This window comes from Vanessa cardui, chromosome 9 (genome assembly GCF_905220365.1).
Source record: "Vanessa cardui chromosome 9, ilVanCard2.1, whole genome shotgun sequence".
Taxonomy (NCBI): domain Eukaryota; kingdom Metazoa; phylum Arthropoda; class Insecta; order Lepidoptera; family Nymphalidae; genus Vanessa; species Vanessa cardui.
In genome coordinates this window covers 8788725-8811606 of record NC_061131.1, presented here as the reverse complement: position 1 = coordinate 8811606, position 22882 = coordinate 8788725, and the positions used below count along the sequence as shown (strand labels likewise).

At 31.0% G+C, this 22882-nt stretch overlaps 1 protein-coding gene across 1 annotated transcript in view; it reads left to right on the top strand.

Moving 5' to 3' along the window:
- The window catches only part of LOC124532289, a 159706-nt gene continuing 136824 nt past the window's right edge, over window positions 1-22882 (top strand). Inside the window, exon 1 of the mRNA XM_047107115.1 lies at window positions 1-234. The gene's annotated coding sequence lies outside the window, so the exon portion shown is untranslated. The remainder of the gene's footprint in view (window positions 235-22882) is intronic.

Sequence of the window (22882 nt, the reverse complement as noted above, 5' to 3'; positions counted from 1 at the left end):
TCACGGGGTGAACTTCCTTCGAAACTTAGCCAATTTCCCTTCTCCCTTTGTCTAACGCCTGATAAACAAGACATATCTAAGTACATGAATCCACATTAATAATTTTATTCATCGATTATTTGATTATTTATTTGAAATAACGATTAAATTTTTATTTGAATGTAAGTGAGCAAACTTTTCAAACTATTATATAACTGGTGATTTTACGAAGTCATTTGGCGGATAGAATGATTGGTAAGTAAAAACTTATGTTATATACCCAAGGTGAAGTATAAATTTTATATTTTGCTATTAATTTTTTTACGGCGGATTCAAATTTATTCATTTTATTTCGCTATGTTTACATTTACCTGCCGTGTCCGCTCCAATATTTACATATCGGACGCAAATATTTTATTGCTGTGAAAGCATTATGATTATTGTTTCAAAACATGAAATTCGTTAGAGTTACGACTCATACATTTCGAGTACCATGTAAAAACAATTCTCTATGAGATAATAGAATAATATTATGGCGCTAGAGTGGGAAATTTAAATATATATTTCACACGAATTTTTCGAACGGTCATCATATAATTTCCCGTAAATAGACTAACGATAAATTTGCTGATGCTTAAATTATTAATGGACAAGCCCGATTTGATTCCGGATCTCTTTTATTTGTCACAAATTAAATTCATATTACATATTATTAATATTTTATATTTAAATTATCTTTTATAAAAATACGTCTATTAAGTTGCATTCAGTTAATTAAATGGCACAAATAAATTAGGCGTCGAATTATTATAATTAAAAGCATTAATACTTTTTAATGATAATTATTGGCGTTGAATATCACGATCAATTTTTTGTAATATTTTAATTTTTTAATGTTTGATCTGGTATTGAATTACATTAATAACTTTTCTATCAACTTTATTATCTTTTAAGGAGTCCCCTAATTAGTGACGGTATGTTCGCAATTTTTCAATTCATCTCCCAAGAATTTGTTTTTCTTTTTAATATTTTTGTATGAGTAATCGTTTTTGTCACTTAACGAGCTTGATAACGTTTACGTTTTGCGTTAATAAGGGAAAAAAACTAATTCGTAAAATGATTATTTAATATAGAAGATTACATAAATTTGTTCTGTATAAAGATAATGTATTCTTTCCCTTTTGGGAATTGTGTTTTACCATACTTTGTAAAATAACTTTTTACATTTCAGAGAAGGATAGAGAAAACTTAAGAAAATAGCTTACTTGCAAAATTCAAATTACATTGGATTCAATGTAATTACCGTTTTTCTGGGCAGTTTCAGTCGATTATGGAGAAACTAAGAGTAATCTAAACTAAAATTATGAAGCGGATATTGTTTGTTTCAAATTGATGAACTTTGAAACTATTGAACCGATTTTAATTTCATAAAATCAAAGTTAATTTATCCTTTACATTTTATTTTAAGTAAAAATAATTAATCAAACTAAAATAAATAATACTCAAATATTCAAATGACCCGACGATAGATTTTAAAGGATCCGTGTCAATCTGAAAGCCGAAGCTTTTGTTAGTATCTCATATATCATAATCTTATCTCGTTCTATTTATAAATTGAAGCTCATTTAATATTTAACTCATTTGAGGTTCCTAATTGAATGTGTAAATAAATTATGAACTTTATTACGTATCTTTGAAACCATATAAAAGTTCGTATTGAATTTTCTGATCAGTCGAATCGTAAACAAGAGATTCAGTTGGTGCTACATTGAATGAATGATAATATGAATATTTCATGATTACTTTTTTTGTAAATCATCAGAAAGAACAAAAGCAATTTCTAAGGTTAAATTGTGAAGGGATGCGTTCATCAAAACGTACATAGCTGTACATTTACTTTGCAACCTGTAATTAAAGCTGGTACCTTTTTACGGGTAAATGTTATGGAATTACATTTACTTCTGTTTAGATAATATGAATTAAGGTCTGAAGGTCGCGCTCCCCAAGTTGAGATACGACGTTTGTTAGTCTTTTAATTATTAGACGAGTTGCTTTTGTTTTAAGTACTTAGCTAACGAGTTAATGTTTTAATGTATCATATTGGGAAGTTTTTTTGATTGTAAGTGGTTATGGAGTCCAAATACGAATACAGTCAGGGAAAATAAACTGCACTGAAGACCTTCGCCAAGCCGCCATGCCGGCACAAAAGGTTCTTCTGAAGCTTGGTTTGAAGGAACCCATGGTATAAGAGGAGGGCAACACGGTTGCTTGTAGAAAATTCCATTTTGTGGAGGAGTGACAAAGAAAGAGTTTCTAAATTCCTTCGTCTATCCTCAGTTTTTGCTCGTCCGGCTGCTGTGCATCTCTCGTGGTACTCCCATGCACTGTATATCATCTGTATAGCAATGTAAGTTACCAAGGGAGAGCATATCATTGGTATACAAAATCAAGCACACCATAGGAACCACAGCATTCACTGAATGGAATTTTGAATCAACTAAAACGCGTGGTCTTCCACCAACCCGCATTGGAACAGCGTGGTGTAATATGTTCCAAACATTCTCCTCAAAGAGAGAGGAGGCCTTTAGCCCAGCAGTGGGAATTTACAGGCTGTTGTTGTTGTTGTTGCGTGGTCCACGCTTAAGTAGGAAGCTGAAGTTAGAGCCAAGCTGATACACGATATGTCAACAGCTTGGAGAGATGATTTCTGTACCAGACTCAGTCGAAAGCCTTGGAGATATTGGAGCTGGCAGCTGACAATTTCCCAAGCTTGTCTAGTTGTGGTTGCATCCCGGAAGTGTGTTACGCAAATTAGAATATATCTAATCAGTAGACCGTTTTGGTCGAAACTCAAAGGTGAAGGTGTCTGCTTTTCCAATTAATAAACTTCAATCATATGTTTGGGATTAGAATACTATGTTTAATAAGGCATATTACCAGATAATTTATTATATACGTGATAAAAAAGGGCGGAGTTGTTATTTGTTGATTTCGGATTTAGGTGATTGTCGGAAAATAATAATGATTGAAATTCTTGGCGGATCTTTTTGGATGAAATTCGGTAGAACCGATAACTTTGTATCTAATTTAATCATGTAAATTCCAGATTCAAAATTCCTCGCAAGAGCCTACTCGAATAAAGTCTATATTGATTTGATTGATTTATTTTAATTCACTTTCGTATTTTATTTTACTTTTTTTTCTAATCAAACGTAAAATCATAAGTAAGTATAAATTTGCATTCTCATTTAGTCAAAAAAAAATTTACGTTTTATTTCGTTATGCCAACTAAGTGATACAAATGACAAATACATGTAAAATCCCAACTCTCTTCGCTATAAATTTCACTTTGCTGTAACCATCCTTATACGAGCAGGCTTAACGCGTGCCCGAGCTTAAAAGTTTAAATGACACATGCAATAAAGGAGAATCTCTTTAAAAGAATACCTTTGTAAATCCTTATTTTATCGTAACAGAAAAAGGACAGTTTTGTACCATAATCAAGTGTATGTGGTTCATTACTTAAGTTGTAAAACGGAGCTGATGTAACTTGTTGTTTTCTGTTTATTTGTTAGTATAAGATTAACAAGGTTTGTTACAGTTTAAGAATGTTTTTTGACTTTTAAAATTTTTAAGAGTTTAGCAACAAAACGAGTCTTATTATTAAACCATAATGAAATGAGGTCTAAATCAAACACAGTTTAATGTTTTTTTTTTTCTATTTTTGCGACCATGCATAAAAATATGTTATGGATCATGAGAAATTTTATTCGGACTTCATTGGCTTTTCGGTATTAAATGATTGGTTGAAAGAAAGAATGAGTGCAAGCGCTTGTCACAATGAATACGTTATATATTGAGGATTATTTACTTATTATTAATATAATTATATATATTAATAAAATTTAATATATTTAGAGTGACGATGTCCATATAAATTTATGCATAATAATGCTGAACTACTTGGTCATCTATATGTCTAGTTATATAGATGTCTGAGAACGTGTTCTAAAAAATATTGAACAATAGTTTGGCACTATTTACACGCAAACTAGTAAAGGAGTATGATGTTTGGCGAGTGTCAACCATTGCTATCACGCACACCAATATATTAAAGTGGGCTCGTTTGTTTTAGTTCTTTTGTTGTGCGAAACTCTATCTTATATTAAACATCAAATTGATTTATCGTACAATAAGTGAAAAAAGAATATAGAAACAATTTCTGGAAGATCCCATGAAAATTTTGCAATACATGAACGATTTTGTATGAAGTGTTTTTACTCTGATATAATATTCTCTGAATGCCTAGTAGATTTTGCTACTAGGTGTTTGAGCCAATTTATACATTCTACATATATTTTCAAGTCTTTAAAATAATTCCACCAAAAAATGAAGGATATCAACATTAGCTTCGTACATACGTTACGCCGTCGTAGGGGCAAAAGGGTTTTTCATGCCGTGTAGTTTTAACCATAAACATTTGCTAACAGATTGAATTCGCCCGTCTTGTGTCGGTCGATGACGAGGATCTAAAGGCCCTATGATTTTTTCACGCGTTTAATAATATTTCTTGTAATATATCTACCACAAATAGTAACTGTAAATATTAATTTACATAAAACGTGTAGAAGCATTGCCAGAAATTTTATTTTTTCAGTATATTTTTTTATGCAACAAAAGAACAACGGATTAATGTAATTTTTTTACTTAGATTTAGTTATATCCAGAGCGAAATTCAGATCTTGTACATTATGATATCTACAAAACACTCCAATGATTATACTTCTTCTTTTTTGAAAACGAGCAACTAAAGAGTTTCTTGTTGGTTTTTCTTGGTAGAATCTACATTCCGGACCGGTGGTAGCTCCACTTAAAATACTTATTAAATGACGATTCAAGTGTGCTTGTAAACGCCTACTTGAATAAAGTAGATTTATTTTGATTTTTATTGTACTACACACATGCGGTACCTCTTCTGAGTAAATAAATTGATACTTTTTTTAAACGAAGAAAGTTCAACTAATGATATTTATTTAAATACATCCATTACTAGAACTTTCGCCATTAAAAAACAATATAATGATAAACATATTTAATCATCATATATTACAAAAACAAAGAATGAGTTACGTTTGTAATACACATTTAGGGTCTTTTAAGAAGACTGACTTGTCTGTAGGACTTTGTAATTATACCTCAGGACATTTTTTGGGCAATAACTGTACTCAATATTGTTATGTGGGTGAGGGTGTGTGACCCAGTGTAACTACAAGCGCAAGAGATTTAACACTTTGTTGCGATAAATGTCCTCACATTTTACGCATTTAAGATCTTATCTTATTGAAGGTCTTAGCCAATTTGCCATCAGGCTCCCATATAACAGTACATATAACAACTAATATTAAAAAATATATAATAATAAATAAATAAATGTACAAGTAAATGTTTGATAGATGTTGAGGTATTCCACAATAGTACAATAACAAAAGCTTTTATATAAACCGAGATCGATTTCGCGTGCGTGTTAAAGCTAAAGGAAGCGCATGACAGGACAGGCAATTTGTGAAGTGATTGGGTTAATTGCCCTTCAACTTCAACGGCGCGACGTAACGTCGGATGTTAAGTATGGATTAAAGTAAATGAACGTTCGTTCTTATGTTTGAATATAAATTCATTTATTTTTTAAATATATTTCCACAAAGGTGTAATATTAAATGATAAGCTAAAAAGGCTTCAACCGTGAGTTTCCCTAAGATTACTTTGACTAAGAACGATGATGACCTGGTGGATAAAAGTAAATTAAAGTAACATTAGGATATGGCCTCCTCTTCTATTAAGGAGAGGGTTTGGAACAAATTCCACCCCACTGTTCCAATGCGATTTGGTGGAATGCACATGTGGCAGAATTTCGATGGAATTAGACACATGCAGGATTCCTCACGATGTTTTCCTTCACTGCCGAGCACGAAATGAATTATAACCACAAGTTAAGCACAAATATATAGTGGTGCTTGCCTGAATTTGAACCCGCAATCATCTCACTGGGCCATCTCAGCTGGTGGATAAATATTTAAAAAAGAATCACAGGATCTAAACTATGCTAGGTTTTTTCAAGACAGTTTCTGGAAATTAATTTCTGTCCGCGGTTGAAAGGAAAAAAAATACATATGTAGATTGTATAAAATTCGTAACATTTGACGGTGCTGAACTTTTGACTACACCGATTAAATGATTCCCACAAATTAGTACATCAAGAAACGTGCATATAATATTTATAATACTCTGATAATAATGAGAGATGATATAAGAGATTGATTGATGATGAGATGATTTAAATGTTTCAACATTTAAAATCTTGTTCATTGCATTTTTAATTTAAATGATTTTTATTACGAACATAGCTCTTGAATAAATAAATATTAAGTACTGTTATTCCAAAATTATAATCCATTATAAATTTATTACATAATAATAATATTACTCTTATAATCTATTCATAATTGTTGTATTGCTGTGAGGCTTAACTGCAATGGCTGCTCATGTTAAATTCTGGCTTTACAGTTTATTCCACTACTTTGAATCTGTATTATAATTTGCTGTAGAACATAATGTTAACAGTTTGTTTGGTTAGCAGATAATTCATAGCTATAGCGTTTCGTTATTTGGATTTATAAAACATACTAGTTTTCGCCCGCGGAATGGCTCGGGTGTCAGGTTTTAGGTATAAAAAATAACCTAGGAGTTAGGAGGAGGAGCTTACTTCATATCGAAATTTCATCAGATTCACCAAATCCACTTCACTAGTTTAGAGCAACAGATGTTTCATTTTGTTTTTATAATATTAGTAAATGAGTAATATTAACAGTAACAAATTTTAGATGTCATCTGGAAAAAAAACTACCTAGAAAACATAGAGGTTATTCCACGACGGTACTGCAATACGGGTTATTGCTCTATGTGAAGGAATTTCATACAAAATCAGCAGACTTACACAGGATGTTATTTTTCATCGCCGAATGTGAGAAGAATTTTAAATGAGTCCTATCCTTTGAAGCCATCTAGGCCCATCTGTAATATATATTCAGTTATCATACGGTAGGTAAGTAAATAAATGACATATGTAACATAGAAATTTCTACCATGGCCTAAATAAATGAAATTTTTATAGTGTATTTCAACTTTCATCAATTATATTACAACTTGTATCGCACCAATTATTTCTTTGAATCGTAATTGCTCACGCTACACATACGTAATGTACTGCGTCAGGTTCCAGCTAAGACTTTCAGATCCGTTTCTTATCATACATTTAAGCATGCATAAGCACTCACGAAAGTTTCATGCGGCTGATAATCGTATTACTGTAGTAATGTATTCAGCCAACTTATGAATATAATTAATAAATATGCATTTGTTTTGTATGAAAAATGTTCTATATTGCTATTTAGCCGCCTAATAGATTTCTATTTTATTTATTTAATCGTCTATTTTCGCTAGTTTTATTCTTCAGTGATTTTCTTTACAGTCGCCAAAAATAGAAAAGGGTATATTTGTTAGAATATTTTAATAATAAAAATCAGATTCAATAACGTTTTTGGTTTTTTGTTTTTTAAAGATTATCAGTTAACGCTCAAAACCCAAGCAACTTATGTACCTCACCTCGGTTAATCCTTTGTAAAAAATATATTCGAGGAAATCTATGCTTCGTTTTTTTTTTATTTTGAATAAATTTGGCTTTAAAATATTAATTAATTTTTAAATTACTATGTCCACATTAAAAATAGCGATAGTCTGTTCTAACAGTTTCCCGCAAACTCTAATAGAGACCGTGTCTGGCTCGTAATTGCACATTGCGAAACTGTCACAACAGTTTACCGCGTCGCTCTTTGTTTCTGCTCTACAGGCGTTGCTAGTCCTAGTTTCGTACACGGGTATGCCTACATAATACAACAGCTCATAGATAAGCACTACGCTAACAGAATTCGATTTAAATGCGAATGACATTCGTTTTTACAATTTGTTTTATGATATTGCCGAAAACGATATCTGAGTTTTAAGTTTTGCATCAATTATTCAAAGGTCTAAGAACTTGGTCTTATAGACATTTTATAATAGTTCAATTGCAGATTAATAATTTTATTGTACAATACGTAATACGCTCTGTTGATTGATGACTGTTTTTTGTATGGATTAAAGTTGTCTTATCGACTTTACCATAATAACATGAATTAAGCTAAAATATTCTAAATATCTCGAGCTTGATAAGTAAGTCATACATTATAGCATAATTTTTTTTTATTTAATATAACTGAAGCACATTCTCTTTTTAGGACCCACCATTGACTTTATTTCCACTAACACATAAAACGTACACATACCTATAAAACTAACTTTTTTCTATCCAACAATTTGGAAAGCGCTTCGTGCAGAAACTGAAAATGTTCCGTAAAACTGCTTGGTGTAACGAGCAGTAGGTATCTAAATGTTGATTGGAAATATAGAAACCTTGTGTCTCAACGATTCCCTAGAATAAAGTCGAATGCAGCTTCAGTTAAATATAAAATGCATCTACTGAGTGGAAAATGAGTCGTTTGCATTTTAATAACCCTAAATGCAATTTGCAGTCATTACCATTTGCAGCTGCTTTAACTTGTATTTTCTACGTAGTGTGGAATGTTTGCTTCATCGTTAAAAGAAGATGGGTAACTTTCACCCTTTCGCGAGTTAAAAATAACTTCCAATAAAATTTTCTTCTGACAATTTTCATCAAAATCGGTTCATACTTTAAACTTTTAGTGTCCAAGTATGACATATTTATTTAAGAAGCTAATAAGGTAGTATTCAAAGGTATGCTAATACTATGAAGAGGTGGTCCCTGAGACGGTTTAATTCTTTCTATGTACGTCTTTTCAATACCTCATTAAATAATTGTGTAAATTGTTATGCCATATAACATGCGCTGATTTTTTTTAATATTCTCGTATATTTCGTCCGTTCGTTCGTATCATTGAAGGGACAATTCGTCTCGAGTAGGTGATAGTTACAAAGTAGACAGTCCAAAAACATCTTTCAAATCCCATCTATTATCCATATTATCTATCATTTCAAGTCCAAAATCATCTTTTCTTCATAACAAATTCCATATGGATAGTATGGGCACAGATTATAAGGTGATCGTTCAAATAGTGTCAAAGTTCATTAACCTCACATAGATACCTACAAAGACTTTTACATAGTTGTTTAAAAGTTAATATAACTATGCTTAAATGTGACGTCATTAATCACACCTTCCTATTTTTATAAATAAACTGAATATTGAATTTCCAAAGTAAGCAGACTCGTAGATTACAGACTGCTTTGAGTCATATTATGAAAGACGTCTTAAAATAAAATATAAGACCTAAGAAAGGTCCTTTATCTTCAGATAATGGAAAAACCATTTATAAACTAAATAACTTTAAAGATACCTAATTAAATTATTCTCTCTCATGAAATTTGTCAATCATTTAGTATGAATAGATATATGATATGATGTTATTTTAGAGTAAGTAAATTGTTATTGTAGGATATGATACTCGAGAATTGTTGTCATGCAATTAATGGTTTGTATTATTACATTGCGTTATAATATCTGTTCCAAGCGGATACCATAAACAATTCTATTTTTTATTTTATAATCTGACTACGATAGACATTAAATCTAGTCGTTGCACACTCAACATTAATTTGATTAAATATTTAATGCTTTTTGTATTACATATTAAATTGGACTACCTCGTTGGTTGTAGTTTGATATAAAGCTGCAATCTTGAAGTCATGGATTCAAAACTTAAGTCAGCCGTTATAAGATGGTAGTGGTTCTAGTAAAAAGTTTTAATAACAGCCGGAGTCAGTCAGTTGAAAGTGTTTACTATGCCGTGCCTCGGAAATTATGGAAAACCGTTGGTCCTGCGCCTGAATTCTTGCCGATCGTACTAGATTTGCGGTTCCCTAGGATTATGAAAGTGAAGTAGTAGAGAGTGCATCTGTGTTTGTGCACATACTTATATGTATGAGTAAGTGTGTGCACTATAATATATATGAGATTAAACACCGTGGCCGAAATTCGTCAGGGCGATAACATTGCAATATTCAATATGTAGAAGCATTTTTAAATACGCTGCACATAATACATCACGCTTCAATAAATTTAGTGTCTCATAGTTCGTAGCGGATTAGTTTTGCTTAATTAACTTTATCATTAAATTACCTTATTTTCCCACTTTACAATAAAAGACCACCCTTATCATTATACTATTGTGGGAGGAAGTATTTTACCTTTTAAAATGTTTGTACCTGGATGGTGAAAATTGTATTATAATTTATTGTTTACTTTAAGAGTTAGTGAGCAGCCGGTCAAACTAGAAAAACATTGTGAAACTGAATAAATAAATTTAATCCTATTACTTTGGTTGCAGCAGTCCACAAATAACATGGAATACGTCAGTTGTGTATTTAGTAGAATTAGAAACTGGCATTATCAAGAGGTACATTGTTTGTAGTGCAAGCGAATGTAATCTACACGATCCAAGTAGAATACACTTAGCTAATACACGAATAGGTTCATACTTTATATCATTACTTATCTGTAGTTTAATCTTAGAGTAAAAATATGTAGTGATAAATTTAAGTCCTGGTACTGGATAATCATCGCTCGAAGAGAGAGTTATTATAAGTACTATTTCTAGTTTTTGGTTACATGACGTCACATGTGTCGGTTTCAATTGTTTTTTTTTCTCGCTTTGCATAAGATATAGATTATAAACAAAAATTTAGCACAGTCATCACGTATATAATCTTTATGACCTGAAACTAAACGGTAGAAAAATAGGATAAGTGAGGCAACGAATGTTTTAATCAAATTTTATGTTATCTTTTTATATAAGTTTAGTGACAGAATATAAGTTTAGTAAGATTTATATATATTACTTGGCACAACAAAGTGCGGATTTTTACTATACGAACATTAGCCCAAGTGGATTTATTACTTTGCGGAGTAGGAAACATGGTGTTAAGTTATTTACCCTCGTGTTTATTCAATTCTTGTAAGAAAAATTATTTAAGTAATCACATATTGACAATTTTCTTTGAAGTAAGAAAATATTTTTATAGATATATTGTGAAGCAACTGCAAGTTATTACACCGTTAAAAGCATCTCGAAGGGACATTTGTGCTTCACGATTATAAATAGCCCGGAAAGCTTTCGTTTAATTTGGAAACTGGTCGGAGTATGGGTAATTGCAGTAACAATTAAATTGTAACGAGGGTATGTTTACCTAGGCTTTCATTTGTTTTAATAATGAATCGTTACTTTTATTACTACTACATATTATGTGATTATTAAGATTGATTAGTTTTAAAGGTAATGTTTTTTTTTCCTACTTAATGAATATAATGACAATATGACAGGTGTATTTTATTTTGTTCGTGACTTGTGATATTTTTAGTTCCAAATTTATTATTTTTATTGTAAACTTATAGTAAACTATAAAGTGATATAACACTACATACTATAAAAAAGTCGCTTACCACTGTCTGTCCTTATGTAGGCTTATGTCTTTAAAATTGTCCAACTGATTTTGAGACGGTTGTTTTTTAATGGATAGAGTGATTCGTGAGGAAGGTTTTTGTATATAATACATAAATATAGTAAAGAAAAGCTAACCTTTTAGTAATTTCTAATGTGATTTCGTAAATAAAAAAAATCTGTAGTATTTTTAGTATCAGCAACGCACCGGTGCGAAGCCGGACGGACGGGTCGCTAGTATTTATTAAGACAGATGATGTAATTTTTAACAAACATATAATAAATACGTAATTATATTCTGTAACCAATTTGATAACATTTTATTCAAAGTAAAATAGTAACTTCCTTCGATTACATGATTTTGGTCATTCGAGTAAATTTTTTTAAAGTAAATTTGTTATAAAATATTTCAAATATATACGTATTTATAAATACAAAGTAATCAAAATGTGATTATTAATATAATTAAAATTTATAAATATAATATTCGCTACATCATATTATACCGACTAATGGTTACTATTTAATTTTATGCAACAGCGAATACAAACGTTAAAATTAAATATACATGAAACCTATTTCAAACGTCTAATGTAATTGAAATATAGTGCTGCAGGAAGCTCAGTTTATACTAATGACTATATTATATTACGTATTTCCAGATCATATGCGATTTGATTAAATTAACCAATAATTCGTATACCGCAGAGAAGTCTCGCTTATTACGTGTGAGTGTGAACACGCATAACATATACACATACGTATATACATAGGCATACGGTGATACGCACTCTATTTAATACGTATATAACTTATGACAAATAGATTCTGGTTTCCCGTTTATTATGTTTTCTTGTTTTAAATATAAAAGAGATTGTTATTATATAAGTTGGACATTCGTTGTTATAAGATTTTCTTGGATATTTTAAAGACAAATTTTGTATATATATATCTGAGTACAAAGCATGACAAGAATATTATGCTTTAATAAAAATTTACCTTGTTCAATAACAATGCTAAAGAGACTACATGTTGGTCTAGTTAATATTTGGAACCTCGTTTTCGAAGTTCGAATCCAGCTTAAAAAAAAGCAGCCACTTTGTATAGTCTTATGGTCTTATGGTGGCCTTCTAATATAACTATTGCTTTAATATTATTCGCTCAAGACAACTTAATTTTGCCATTTAATATATATATAGGTTAACAACCCCTCCTCAAATAAACATAATAAGCGATTTTACGCAATAAAAAAAAAGTTCATGCTTTTGCAAGTTTAATAATAGCTTAGGATTAATATACATACGTAAATATAAATAACTTAAATTTTGGCTCAAGGACAGATTGTAGAACAAACATCCTTTGTATCTGTTACTAAATGACTGAGGTCCTTAGCGGAGTATAACGTTATACGAACATTTGCTATGCGGCTTAAAATATGAAGTATTTATTTTATGTGAAGCGTTTAACTAAGCTTCGTGTATATTATGAAGACTACGTCTGCTAGAAAATGTGTTGATGTCAATTCACAAACCAATTTACAATTGTTAAAAGTATAATTTTATAAATATTTTAATAGTTCATAGACGTTCTATTTTAGTATTAGCTTATATACTTCGAATAAACAGGGGCAAACAGTTGACCACTAAGTGCGCCATACGTAAGTATGGCGTTTCGCGAAATTCAAGGGTAGCCAACTTTGTTATCTATGTGTGTGTGACTACAAACACATAGATAACAAAGTTGGCTCGTTTGTTTCATTTCTTTGTTTCCGACACTCCTAGTAATATAAACAATCTCAGCTTACATGTATATAATATTATTCTTATTATAACTATAAATCAAACTGGAATAAACAGAATATGGAGAAGAAAATATATTCTTGTCTTTCGCACGTGTATGAAATCCTGGCAAAGTGAGTTTGTGTGATAAGTCTGCCTAAAGAATCTTTAATGAGTAATTTTTTTGGATATACAACATTAAACTAACTAAATTATTACTTGTATTTTCTTCCAATCAATCCAATAGTGATCATAAAATGTCAAGTCCAAAAAAATGATGACAAAAAGAATATGAACTGACTTACTTAACCCTAGCATAGCCCTTTAATAAAGAAATACTGTTTTTTGGTATTTCATACTCAATGTTAGATTAAAACTAATCATAATTAAATGAATGGAATGAAATATATAAATGTAAAAAATAATAACAATTATAATTTATTTTTTGTTATAAATTTAGCTAAATAATTAATAAAGAGGGAAAACTTGTGACTTTAAAAATAATATCTTGTGATCATTTTCCACTATGGATATAAGAATAATTCAGTTATATTTGTATCGTGCATTGCGAAAAGCAAAGCGGGTAAGTTTTTAAATCTTCATGAATATAATCATCATTTAGTATGTATAAAAATAATCTTTTAAACTTTGCCTTGCATTCAGATTTAAATCAAAAGCTTTAAATTGAAAAACAATATTTTAATAATAAAACAGCCGACTCACTTGTTTTCAAAATCATCATTGATTCATTCAGTTAAAGAGATTTATTTGCTTTACGCTGACTGGGGCTTACATCACCTAGATATAATAACTATATTTAATAAAAAAGGAAAGTAAATTATTAGAATAAAAAAGTATTATCAACGTCAAAGTTCATCAACGTTAAGAAAAATAATAAATAGTATGGTATGGTCAAAACACAGAACCGAATTTGATAAAATTCAATAAGAACTAAGCTTGACCACTAAAACTTGACCAACCCCTAAAACACGAGCAAAGCCGCGTTCGCAGACTAGTTTGTAATAATTAAAATTCCGTTTTCTTAAAAGTTGTTGGAGTTAATTTGTCAACTTATAATAACGTCCTTATCTCGTTAGCGTGTAATTACCTCGCGAAGATTCAGTTAAATTAAATTTCTCGATTGCGGCCCATCTGCACAAGCTCGCTCCTTTCGCCTCCCTCGTTTCGGCAGTTCTCAACACTTGCAAATTATTTATTACTCACTTAAGATGTATTGCGAGAAAAGACCGTTGTTTGAGGAAGTAAAAAGAGTTGTCTGCTACAAGTGTTTACATTTACCCTTAACACCGTAGTATTAAAACCCGCCATTATATATCTTTGCTTTAATCTTTTCGTTGAATATATCGATTTTGATTATTTAATTGTATCATTACAAAGTATAAAAAAAATCGCTTACTACTTGCTGTCCCTATGTACGCTAAGATCTTTAAAATTACGCAAAGGATTTTGATGCGATTTATTATAAGAGTAGATAGAGTGATTAGAGAGGGAGGTTTTTGTATTTAATGCATGGTCATTATAGTAAAGAAACACTGAGCATTTTAGAAGTTTCTAATGTGAATTCCGTAGAAGATTGAGGGTCAGTGTTGGACCCGTGTGAAGCCGGGACGGGTCGCTAGTTTAAATATAAACCAAGAAATAGTACGATGTGTCTATATAGAACATACTCTCCAAATTTTAATATTCTTGAAGTTAATACAATTGTTATGTCTCAAAACAAAACAGCAATAAACAATTACATATTTGATAAAGAAAACAAGTCACTAACGAGGACTACGTGATGTTATTTATCATTCACCAAGACCTACGGACCGCGGTCACTGCCTTGACCGCGGTCATTTCGTTTAGTACTGCAGTATAAAATACACATCCAAAGTTAATTAATTTTACCTGCGAAATTACATACACCCTTTGTTTCACCCGAAATTAAGCAGAATTACATTTGAAAGATCGTGAGGAGGGTATTCTATTAACTATTGTAAACTAATGTTGTCTACTCATCTAAAACATTATTAGAATATAACACTTAAGTTTACTGTCGGTTTCCTCGTTCAAAATATCTTACATCGCCGGAAGACCTTTCTTTTAACCTTTTCATAGCTAAAGTAGTGACCTCTTTCCACAATAAAGCCGTTTTATAAGCGCACTAGTGACCCACCTCATCTTTATCGGACAAAACGTGATGCTGCTTAAACTTTAGACAACCATATATTTAAATATTAAGTGTACCAAACATGTAGAATTATATTATAAAACATTTAAATAGATATTCATATTTAAAGAAAATAAATAGGTATGATGGTACTCTTCAATTGATACTTTTTGGTTAGTTGTTATATACGTTTACTACAATATAATCAATACACACTGATTTATGATATTATGAAAGATTATAAGAGAGCCTGTCGCTTTATAAAGTCATAGAGAATTTGAAGTAATTTTAATATAATCAATTAATTATATGTAAGGGTAATGTATAAAAATGGCATTTTTTTATTGATAATAATTTTTTTTACATTCAATACGAATGTTTAATGTCGAGAGAGTCACTTTTTATTTGTAAAAAGCCATATTTCAAATTCTATAAGTCATAATTCGATTAAATAGAATAGCTTCACCTAACATGGTTAATTAAATGACGAACTAAACTTGTTTGTAACAGCCTTTGAATTAAAAATATTTTGATTATAATTATAAATGAAGCCAAAATCAGCATTCACAAAAAATTATAAATTTAATACATCACCACTGCCAAGAATCCGTGTTGTATCGATATATATGACGTTTATGTTTACAATAAATCCTGTTCCCCTCCCCATGAAACATGAAAACTGATAAAGAGCTGGCCACAATAAATGTCTCCCGTGAATATAGATAAAGCGATCGCTGTTCAATGAAGTTTGTTGCTATTTATTGCGACGGAAGTTTAACGTTTTAAAAAGAGCAACGATTTAATATTTTATTTTATTGAAGTAAAATAGCCTCCAAATGTCTCAACTGGGCTTTGAAGACTTTTCCTTTAAAGGAGTCATCGTGGAGCCCTTTCTACCAGACTTCACGTGCTAAATTATAAAGAGATATCGTCCAAATATTTTCTAATGTTTCCACATGTTATGAATTATACGATTGAGCCTAAGTTGGAACCCGCAATCTTAATATAAAAGTCATGTGTTCCACTGGGTTTTCTTGGCTCTCCGGATCATCTCAACTTTATTACTAGGCATTTAGTGTTTTAACTAAACGCCGAGGAATTTGTAGGAGTGTTTTGATATGTACCGCAGTTTGATATACGTATGAAAAAAAAAGAAGCCTGTCGGTCGATAACTGGCTTATAACATTCATGTATTTAATATGAACTAATTTTTCAATTAAATTAAAATATGAAAATACACTTAATTAAATAAATAATTTTTAATTAAAATTAAAAATAATAATTGTATAATGCATGACCGCGTGGAGTGGTAAGAAGCCTAACAGCATTTCCATGTTGAATCATAATTCCGATTTCTGAGCGAAAAATGAACAAAATATATTTCATTTAACAACTGAATTCTCCGTTGAATAATTTCTGAAATAATTAATTCATAAAAATAACAGGAAAGTATAATATTCAAGAGTATTAATGTAAATTCAATGGTACATTTATTAGTTTTATTAATCTATAGATTGTTTTTAGTATTAATCGAAATTATTAGGGTAAAGTCTGGTAAATGGTTGTAAAGTCGTTAGCAACGCCCATACACATTGCTCCAATAGGAAATATATAGCAAATCTTACATTGCTAAAGCGCCACTAACCTTAGGAACTAAAATATATCTCAGTCAGTAGTAAAATTAGGCGAAACAATGCTAAATATAGCTGTATGACGATAGAATATATTATGATGAATTAATGGTTTGAAGTGAGACGGGCTAACAATCATGATGTCAGAATAACTGCCAAATTCCTTTGCATGCATTATACATAAATTATAGTGTATAACCAGACAATTATAAAATATTAAGTACAAAATAATTGCCATTTTGTCATTGCCCGCAATTGTTATAAACGTTATTTATAATTAAACCAAATCTTTTATTGGTTGTTCTGAATTAAATACGTTTAATTAATACCTGTTATATGGTCTGAATTGCACTTTAATGATAATGTAATAGCCAGCAGCTGTTATTTGAAATTGAGGCTTAAGAGAGAAATGGCTCCAATTATATCGCTAAATCGAGTGTCATAGCGCACTAGACATTTAATTAATAACATCTTATCCCTTATAATGACGGTCAGTGACCCGATAACGCTTATCGTGGTCAAAATTCCCCTTATTGAAAATTCATTTATATTATCATTTAGTCGTATATATAACGGAAAAGTAATGTAATCAAAACTTCCTTTATGAAAGTGTGTAATAGATTTTAGATTAGACTGGGGTGTGTATAATCTACGCAACGATTATTTTTCATCGAAAGGTTTCTTTTGTTTATGTTCTGCTCAGTTAGTTTCAATATAAAGGGTGAATAAGAGTAACAAGGGTCTTAACAATGGCAACTTCACGGCTGGCAGCGCATTGGCAAAGCCTCTAATATAGCCACTATTAATTTCAATGTCTATGAGTCTTCTACTTTATTTAAACAATGATATGTGCAGTCGTAATAATTGCTGGCTTAAGATCCTTGATAAAAATGAAAGTTGAAAGAACTTATAACATTTTAAGAAAAATGTCTTCATTTCTAACTAAATTATTAATTGTTTTGGTAGCGTCTGTAGTATTTCTATGCTTACTGTTTTCTCTTAATATTGTATTCTTTCGTATTTCTTTCAAACATTTAATATTTTATTCAAAGATAACATTATTTTATATCTGAATCTTGATCACATCGCATGAATGTTAAACATAGACAGCGATGCGGTAGACATAGCAAATATTGTCATCTTTAAAGTTCATCTTCACGCGAGGCCTTTGTTTACTGTTAATAATCACAATTTGTTGGGTAGAGTGGCTTGGCCGGAGCTCCTGTCTGGATAAGATAACAATGATCGATGCTCAGCACTAAAGCTCTTGCAAACAATTTACTAGTAATGATTTTAGGAAAAGAAGAAATCTATACTTATAATAAATCTGTAGGGAGGTCAATTCTGTACATGAAATATTTTTCCAAAATAACTATCAGGGGGTGATCAGGGGTCGATACTGATGGCAAAAATGCAATCAGTAAAATTTTTGTCTGTCTGTCCATATAACCGTTATAGAAACAAAAACTACTCGACGGATTTTAACGAAACTTGGTACAATTATTTTTCATACTCCTGAGCTGGTTATAGTATACTTTTCATCATGCTACAGTCAAAAGGAGCAGAGCAGTGAAGGGAAATGTCGAAGAAGCGGGCGAAGTTATACCATATTTTAAGCTTCCGTCGCGTGTACAACCTTAATGGTTAAAGCTACATAGAAATTGTGTATTACGGAAATATTCTCCTTAAAATTATATAAAAAATATCCCTTGACAGCCTTTGTCTATCTTTTATGGTTGACTCACAATAACACGTGTCACTCCCAATAGCTTAGTAGTTCGAAGCTTTCTGATTATATTTGTCTATTCCGTTTATATATATATTACACTCTCAATCATCCCAAATTAAAAAAGTTAACAGTATTAACTATTCTATAAAAAGAAGCATAGAAATCGGTATAGAAACACCAAATTTGTACATGAAATACGCTAATAATAAAGCTATCGCACGTGAATACTAAATCTATACTACTATATAAATCTCTAGAGTCTGTCTGAACACTTATTTTTGTCGTAATTCGTCATAAGTATTCTTTTTATGATTGACTGATATAATTTTTACCATTTTTGACAATTTTATCTATCTGTATGTTCTGCTATAACTCGAGAACAGATGCACAGATCTTTATAACAAATCGTATAAAGGAAGAACATGTGCTTGCGCAAATGTGTTTCATGTGTTTGTATATGTGACATCGATAAACTCAGAAACTATTTGATCGATCATTAAGATTAAATGAATAAAGATTATGCTGTCCCCATAGATGTAACTCGCCACCAGGTAGCGCTGCGATATAAATATATCTCCAACGTTCAACCGATTGTCATGAAAATTAGTACGTACAAGTATTATTTCACGGACAAAGTGATTATTCCGTATCATTAAAAATGACCAACAGATACAACAGCCCTTACGAGTATTACGATGCATTTCTATGACGATGAACCGATTAGTATAAAATATGAAAGAAAAATGAAATTCGTTGATCATCATTGAATCAAATAATTTATATAAATAGAAACCACCATGCCATTGAAGGAAAAAGAAATCGGAACATCAGCAATAAATATAATAATATAAATAAATGCACAGCGTCATCCAAAAGAGCTACGGAAACAACACACCAAAAAGAAATACGTTTAGAAAAAACAAATAGAATCCGAATTTTACCTTGAGAGTTGCCAAAACAGTTAGTCAACCTAATGATCAAGTTCCAGATCTTCGAACAAGCATCTTCATCAAGAGATACTGAAAAACCTGACGACAACAACGACTGGATGATCAATGATTAAAATAGGCTAAGTCAAGAACTAGAACCAATCTCAATAAATCCCGATGTGATCATTGGTTCAATGAATATAGTATGCACATATTGTCACGCTATGATGTTTAAAATAAACTGCTGGTTTAATGCTACTCCACTGGCAAAATGTATTTACCACAACTGGTTGAACCACCAGAACCTCTTCTTATATACGTTACGGGAACTACTGAGGAGTCTGAATATTTCCTTAAGCATATTAGAAATTACAATTCTTGCTTTGAAATGACATCATTTGGAGCAACAAATATTGTACAATACAATAATTTCCCGTCTACGTTTAAAATGTATCATATGATTGGTTCAATTCTTTCAGTATCTAAATAAAATCTCCAGTTTCTGGACATTTATTCCATGGACAACGTAGTATTGATCTTCGATACATGTTCAGTACCACAACTAATCGAGGAATGATCGCTAAAATTAGGACTAAAATAAATGTTTAGTTCATTATTTTAACAGTTTTAAAAGGTGAAACTAGGTGCTTCAGAAGGTGAAACAACAAATGATTCAAAGTCACATGAAAGGCGTTTTAATGCTGCCATAGCTCCTGAAGTCACAGCTGTAGTTGTCGGTACAGAAATTACAAAACGAGGTATTGTTATCACCAAGCGACACAAAAACAATCAAGGTGTCGCTGAAACACATCAATCGTATGACAATTATTACGATTACCCAATTATATTTATTCGAGAAGAAGATGGATATAATCTCGGACTGTATCAAAATATTCTCACGTTTCATGATATTCATTGTTGACATGTACGCTATGGTCGAGAGCGAACGATTAAACTACATTCGATACAACCAATCAAAACTCTGGCTGCAAAATGTAGCTGCTGATATTAGACAAATATCTTCGTACAGTGGAAGTCCAAGACATATGCACGAATATGCTCAGGATGCTTTGACGTACGTTTGCAAGTATTGACAAGGTTATAGATGTGATAACATCGATATTCAATAGATCCGGATAAAAGAGGACGTGTTGGTTTGATGCAAACTTTTACAGACTATAGAAATTTAATTAAAAATTTCATGGTACTTATATATAACATCGTATAAGTTGATGGGTGTTATGACCAATCAGCAGCCTATCGAGAACATCATTGAAGAAGATGAAATAGATGACGAATATTAATTTTTTTTAAGAATTTGATTAGATCTGGCATGTTTTTTTTTTTTTATTTGTTTCTTTATTATTTGTACATTGTTGATGATCAGTAATTAAATACAAAAGGAAAAATTAAAAAAAGAAAAAACCTGCGACTAATGCCCAGCGAAGCGGGCGGGTATAGCTAGTCTTATAATAAGTTTATAGATTGCTTTTTTTGGAGAGAAGTCTGTGGTTTCATCTTTCGTCCATGAAACAGATACTAAAAAAATGTAGTCTAGTCTAGTAGATTATTTTTACTACTAGTAGTACCTAACTAGTATTATCATCTGTGGTATATCTAAGTATTATGATATATCTATATAATAGACACAATGCTCAAATGCTTGCACGGGTTGACTTGAATAATATATTATGTAGGTATAAATTATTCACGTAGAATATTTCCATTTTGAAACGCCGCGCAATATGTGTCATGTATCCCTCGAATGTCAAGGTTAAGGTATTGAGTATGGTATGAATCTATGCTTTCGAAGAAATGCAATGTCAAAATGTTCTTCGGTAACGTAATTATTTTTTTAAACATTTGATTCTTAATATATTAAGATATCACACAAAATATATAAGTTTGCAATTTACTCGTTCATCATTCGTTAAAGTACTTGCAATATATCAAGAGTTTCCAAGTTTTAAGTTTGTCTAGGTTCTGATTTAAAATATATGTGGATGCGCTCACCTTAAATGATCGTTACAAAGTTGAGATTTCTTGAATAATATGTGAAGCTAATGTTCAACGCTAATGATTAATAGCTAATCTCTAGGCATATGATTTTGCAATCCCAACATGATTTATTTTTATTAAAAAAGGCAGTATACATTATTAAAAAATATTCAAAATATAATATTTTATAAAATATATTAGAATTACGAATAATACTAGTTTAAAATAAATAAATGTTTGCATGACGTTAGATTTATGAAGAATTTTAGATTACCAAGAATTTATTTATTAATTTGACTTTATTTTTAGTGTACCTAAAACAATACAAGTTTTTTGCAAGACTAGATTAAGGGGGCTATGCAAACTCAAAGACTATCGATTTTAAAGTAATCCTCAGAATCCCTGTCTCCTGGATCAAAGCCAAGCTACCGTGGCAAGTTGCCTTTAAATGTCTACAAACCCTTTGGGATTTTAAGCAATAATATACTGACTTCACTTGCACTATTTGATTTTTAAAGATTAAAATAAATTAATATAAAATATCGAACCGTTTGTAATGTGTAAAATGTATGTTTTAAAATATTTATACGAGATGGAATTTAAAACAAAAACAACAACAGCAGCCTGTAAATTTCCCACTGCTGGGCTAAGACCTCCTCTCTCTCCCTTTGAGTAAAAGTTTGGAACGTATACCACTACGCTGTTCCAATGCGGGTTGGTTTAATACACATGTGGCAGAATTTCTATGAAATTAGACACATCTAGGTTTCTTCACGATGTTTTCTTTCAACGTCGAGCTCGAGATGAATTATAAAAACAAATGAAAGTTAATTGAAATAAAATCTTAGTATTTTGATAAAAGAATTTCGTTTGTACTGTCACGATTAATTTGTAATTTGGATAAGCTGGTGATATGGGAGCGCTGTACGTTTATCTCAATTCGGCAACAGCATCAGCGATTAGTCGGCCCTCGGCACAGCGACATCAACGTAATGGATTCTAAATTGCTTTGATCGTTTTTCCGGAAGGTTAATGAATTTTCTCGCTCCAATAAACATTCCGGTTCAACGATGTGACAAACTCTGCAACTTTTATGAT